Here is a 6,396-nt window from a genome sequence, read left to right on the forward strand (position 1 = left end):
CTTATAATGTTTATTTTTGCTGGTAATGAGAGTTTATTTACAAGGTTAAAATTTTCGACTCAAACTTATAGATTTCAACTTGAAGCTTTGGTAAAAACAGTGGTGTCTCCGGGTTATGCAACCCAGCAAACATAATTATGGATGATAATGCTTCAAATTTAGGCATTTTTTAGTTCATATCTACAAGCAATAAATAAATAAATTAAAAAATTTTGATTATAATAAAACCTTTAAAAAAGAACAGATTGAAAAACTTCTAAATCAGTTGATCAAGAAAGAATTGATTCATGAGTAAATCACTAATATTAGGGGAAAAGAAACACTTTAAAGACCCTTTGAGTAGCATTTATATGTTTAATCCAAAAACATTCAACACACATTATCAAAAATATAAACTATGCAGAAAAATAGTGGAAGGAAATATTCATAAGGAAAACATTTATTTGACACATCTGACACGTTAAAATATTTGTGTACCCGCTTATCAATGGATTTATTTTTGCAAAAAGAAAAATAAGATTTATTTCCAGGGGGCATGCATAGAATAAAAAAAATTGAGAAGACAACTTCAAAAATTGTCTGCATAGAGACATCCGCTTTAAGTAATGCGTTTTGGCATTAAAGTCTATGAAATACAACAAGAAACATTCTACATTAAATGATTTTTAAATTAATGGATCTTAAATATTATTTAGATAATTTATTTTGAAAATCAGTCATTGTTCAATGTTGTCTCTAATTGAAATCTCATTTTTTTATTTTGAAAATAATCAATACAACATCACGCTATGCAAGAATAAAGAGATAATAAAATAATAACACTTTATGATTTAAAATAAATTAAATAATTAATAATGTATGCACATTTCCTTCCCTTTATACATACTTTTTGTTTGACATCAAGAAGAAAAATATACGCATTTTTCTCTCCTTTAAAATAAATCACATTAGACAGAAAATTACACAATCTATTAAATAAAAAAATCAATATTCATGAGTAAAACAATTAGGACTTCCAATCAAATATTAAACATCATTCTTTGTATGCGTTATAAATAATTACAGTAAATCAGGGATAAAACTGCAGCTAATCGACCGAGTTCTCGGTTTTGCATGAAGAGTATAACAAAGTGCCTATTACAGTCACACAATGTTCCGCGGAAAATCTCAGCAGTGCTGCACCCATTCACGATACAGATCTGCTCAAACTGCATCATAGGTGAAAAGGTCACCTTTTCTAAAGCAGGTTCAAATTGAATTATTGGACACTGAAATTGTGAGCTTAGGAAGTTTCGGTTTTCGCTTCATTACAATAGGTCTCACCAATCTCCTTGGTTTGGATTCTAAAAGCGGGGATAGTTTTGCCAACGGGCGGGTGCATTCTATCTATACCGTTCTATGAACTGAAATTAGCACTTGTTCAGAAATGGTTTATAGTTTGGTGAAATTATAATTATACATTGGTAAATCTCACAAACGGTTCCTTGAAATCTCTCTTTAATTTGGAGATTGAAAACGGTTATCTCAAATGAATGCACATTTTTTTTTCTTTTCTTTTTTTCTTTTTTTTTTTTTGTAGTTGTTGTTGTTTCATTTAAAAAGAATGTCTTCAGATTAATGGTGCTTATTTGAAGGGGAGTGGTAATTTTAACTTCAAAATTATTTCAGCGTTAAATAACAAGTCACAAAAAGAGAGGGTAAAAAATACAAATTATAGGCTTTAAGTAGGTACACACGACTTGATGAAGTATTCTATGTCAAAATTAATTTCGCACCAGAAACTTCTGCATAAGCGTCTTTCTTTTCCATTTACAACGAACAACTGATACAGTTTATCAAAAGAATTTAAGTTACATTTTTGATAAATGTTGACATAATCCATGAAAATTGCATAAAATGGGATCAGAAAGTCATACAGCAGAATTAATTAATCTTCAATTAATGATCACGTTCTTCAAGGAGGTGACAGAGCTCGGATGATAAATGGTTCAAGAGTGACCGCACTATGGGTCTGAATTCCGCTTGTCGCGAGAGCGACACGTGCTGTGTATTTGTACTCGACACTTGTTTGTCTATGACGTTCGGCACGCGTATAAAACAGCTCGCGCTTATCAGCCGTAAAACTGTAAAATAAATAAGTTTTACAATCTCGTCCGTTCTATATGTAAATATTTTTTGTAGAGGGTGCTTGAAAAAGTTCAAAAGACTTGAACAAATATCAAATTAATACGACCAATGCTTCGCGTATCGTTATGAAATAGGTTTAAGACTTAAATTGTTGATTTAGGACTCTTCGCCACGACCTCTTTGGAGTCGATGTGGTCAATTTCAAACGCTTAAATATTTTTATGCCAAAAGGAATAATTTTCGGAGCTCAGGTATTTCATTTTAACTGTATTAAAACGGAAGGGCAAACATTCATTTTCTTTTGTGTCAACAAATACCAGCAACCATTAAATATAAAATCTGTTTCTACATCTTCCACTTTGGATAACGTTATGTTCTCTCTTGTACTCGTAAATCACATTAACTTCTCCATTCATATCTAAATGCAATAGTTAAATGGACATTTGTGTTTGTTTACGAATGATAATAAGAGGCGTCGGTCCTGTCAAAAATTGTTTAAGAACAAGTTCTGTCAAACTGTAAATGACCAAGTTTACAAAAATTCCAGGAGGACTTGGTGACTTTGATAATAAGCTTTTTGAATCATATCATTGTACATAATAATGATGTTTTATTTACGCAGGGACAGGATACATCAAGAAATTAACTCAAGCATTTTTTTTTCAGTACAAAAAATATTTCGAATAGATCTGCCTCATAAATATTTACTTTTAATGAGGAAATGAGAAATATTTCCATACTAGCCCCAGATGGAGCCGAAGATATGCAAATGCTTACTTCTCAGAGAAGTCAATTTATTAGCAATTACTTCAGAGTCGAATAAAGGCTCGTTTGATCATTTGGAAAATTTAACGACATTTCTTAATTAAGAAAAACAACCCATTTACATTTGTATGTTTGCATTAATTCCGAGCGTTTTTTGTGGTGGCTTAAAGCGTTATGTTAGTGTAGGACATTGAAAGGACTGGTACAAGGGGTGACGCATTGTTATGGTTATCATAATGGGGATAAATCATAGGACTTTTTGTGGGAATCGTCATTAAATTTCAAGTTTTCCAACCCAAGATTTCCTTTTTACCATTGTTCCTTTTGCTTCCCTTTTCTTCAGACGAGGAGAATTGAAATGCATGCGGCAATGTTACCGATTAATTGTTTCAGCTCCGCACGTGCGCGGTTCACAATAATCCGTTACGGTCCTTCACGGAGATGGGAATTGATAAGAATGGATTAAAATCTTATCGAAAAATTTCTCTCTCACCAAGGGCAAAAACTAACGGGGTACTCCTGACAAAAGCGATTCCCCAGATGGAGAGATTGAGAGGGTTGAAGACTCCGTCTAAAAAAATATAGAAGTACAATAAATTGGCGAATTGTGATATGGAGAATTTATTTTAAAATGGAAGCTTAGTTCTTTTCAGTTGAAATGGAAAGGAAGTATTTTTTCGTAATGTAGACTCAAAAACTCGATAGCAGTAGATGATAAGGGCTCATATATATATATATATATATATATATATATATATATATATATATATATATATATATATATATATATATATATATATATATATATATATATATATATATTAAAAAATAATAATTAATCAGTATACGACATTTGGCTTTTAAGTATTCACACTCTATATATCTCAGATTTTTACACGTATAAATTAAGATTTCGCTAGAATTTACCACCTATAGATAATAATGCTTTCTTCACACGTGTGTTGATGCATGAAAGAAAAGCTCTCTTGATACAGAGGGAGATCATTGACCATTTTCTCTCCTTAGTCAGAAAAAAAAAAATATACACAAAAGCAATGACATAATGGATTTGCTGAAGAAGTGTTCAATTGAAATTGAATTCCAAATCTTCGCTGAACATTGTATTAGAAGATCCGAGAAACAAAAGAAAACGAAATGCTTCAATCCTTGACGTGGAGTACCCAATTTCCAAAGTTTCTGGTGGATCTTTTTTTGCGGTAGGGGTACGCACCTGCTACCACGTGACACGAGAAATTCACAAGGACCCGCTACTATTGATGGCTATACCGCTGAATCTGATTGAGATAATTACATATTGCAGTGGGATGCTGGATTAAATTCCTGAAGCGATCTTAGTCATCCCGCCAGCATTTTTCACTTTTCTGTGTCTGTAATACACTGTAATTACAAGAGGTGGGGCCACAGTTCAATACCGGAAAATCTTGGTCAAAATCCTTGAAACGTTTGAATCTGTGCAGCGGAGGGTTCAGCGGGGAACAGGATGCAAACCATAAAATTACAAAGCGTGTCATAAAGGAATCGTTTTTACTAACAAAATAGCTTGTGGTGGTCTAATTTGATCGACATTAAATCTTATATGCTTTATAATTAATTACCCGTTTTGTTTCCTAAATCGCTGCTTCTCTGTCTACCGAAGCGACTATATGCACGTGCGCTCGGCGGTCAAGAGACAGTTTCCGTATTTTCGCCATCTTCGGTCAACCGTTATCCACGTCAAATGAAAAAAAAACGTACTTGATAAATAACTCTTAAAGTATACGTTTCTTTAATTTGAAGTACAGCGACAGAGGGAATTTTTATATACATGTATATATATTAGCATAAAGTACATAATGCAAACCAAACAACGACCCCAATCATTCAAAGATCTGGGTATAATGTTCCGCGTGTATTTTATTCAATGATTGTCAATGGTCACGTTAAAATATTTTATTTTGATATTATATGGGACATTTATGTGTTCATCACTGAATGAGCAGTATCATTGTACTTCTCAAACAGATGATTAATATAGAAGAATGAAAACGCATTTGTCTTCCATGGATCACTGCGCATGTGCGACATGTATCGCGAGCCAATTATATGCGAAGTTGATTGATCATTTATCTAGAAATTTTTTAATATTATTTTTACAAAATGTCGAGAGCAAAAAATGCATCAATCTTGTAGCTGAACTCCCAAGTGAAAGAGGTCACTTTACGACTGATTAACTTGCCTCAAAGACTGTAATTTAGCCTTCACAATCTTTTTAAGTCCAAGATAAATGTATTTAATGCTCATGAATGTCTTTAGAAATGAACATGATAAAAAAGAAGATGCAGCCCGCCGAGGCTTCTCTGTGTGATTTCAAGGTTTGCACAAATCCCTGCAAATATCTTCAACATGCCCAAAATTAAATAGAATCATCAGGCCATTTTAAAAGAATTCTTTGGTTGCTCTCTCCCGACCGACTGGCCAAAAATGGCCCGACTCAAAACTTTTTTAAACCTCCAGGAAGCAATTATTTTTTATGCATTCCGGAAAATAATTTTTCAAAAATCAGCATTGATTTTGAAATTTTCTTTTGAAAAAAAAAAAAAAATCCCACACACCTACCGACTCAATTTTGTCATCCTCAGTCGGGAGAGGGCGAGTCAACATTATTCTAAAGGCCTCATGTTGTAAATTTTGGATTTACTAGGGGGGCGTAAATGCAAAACTAGTAAATTCAAAATTTACAACATGATAGAATAACTGCTTAAGAATTATTTTTAAGATGACATGGGCAGGTTACAAAACTTGTCCAAAAGGTTTTCGTCAGTTATGTGTGCATTTACTGGGCAGGTTACAAAATTTGTCCAAAAGGTTTTCGTCATTTATATGTGCAATTACTTTAACTTTAAAACTGCATGTAAAGCAGGTCTAATTTTTTTTATGTGGCTGTTGATGTTAAGCGTTTAATTGATGAAACATTATTCCCCCCCCCCAACATCATAACCCCCAACACAAGCATATATGTAGATCTTCTCATAAGACAGGAATGACTTGTTATTCCGCTTTCTTCACGCCCACACATGCCCTCCAATTAACCCTGATTCATTCTAAAAACAAATTAAATATTCACAGACCAGTGGTCTTTTGCGGTTTGTGTAATAGATATCATCGATAGTTAACATGTGTTCTGTAACCCTCTTGACTCCGTAATACAGATCTATAGGTGACAATGATCGGACTCGTAATATCAGAAAGCGCCAGGCATGTGCCAAAGCCCCATCTCTTCCTAGTCGCCTTGCTGAGTTTTCAATTATGTGGAAAGAAAGTGACGACTTTTGGCAGCTATTAGCACTAATGTAAAATATCCGTCCCCAGCTCGCCCCGTACCCATGACTCGGTTAAACGGGTCTTTGTGAAGTCTGTCTTCGATTTTGACTTTTAATGTGCCTTGATAGCTTAACAAGGTAGTGCAAACAAAAAATAGGATGGACGGACTGGCGAAAACTAGAC

The sequence above is a fragment of the Saccostrea echinata genome, unplaced genomic scaffold (genome assembly GCF_033153115.1).
Source record: "Saccostrea echinata isolate AGI-Se365-2 ecotype Australia unplaced genomic scaffold, CSIRO_AGI_Sech_v1 ptg000019l, whole genome shotgun sequence".
In the NCBI taxonomy this organism is placed as follows: domain Eukaryota; kingdom Metazoa; phylum Mollusca; class Bivalvia; order Ostreida; family Ostreidae; genus Saccostrea; species Saccostrea echinata.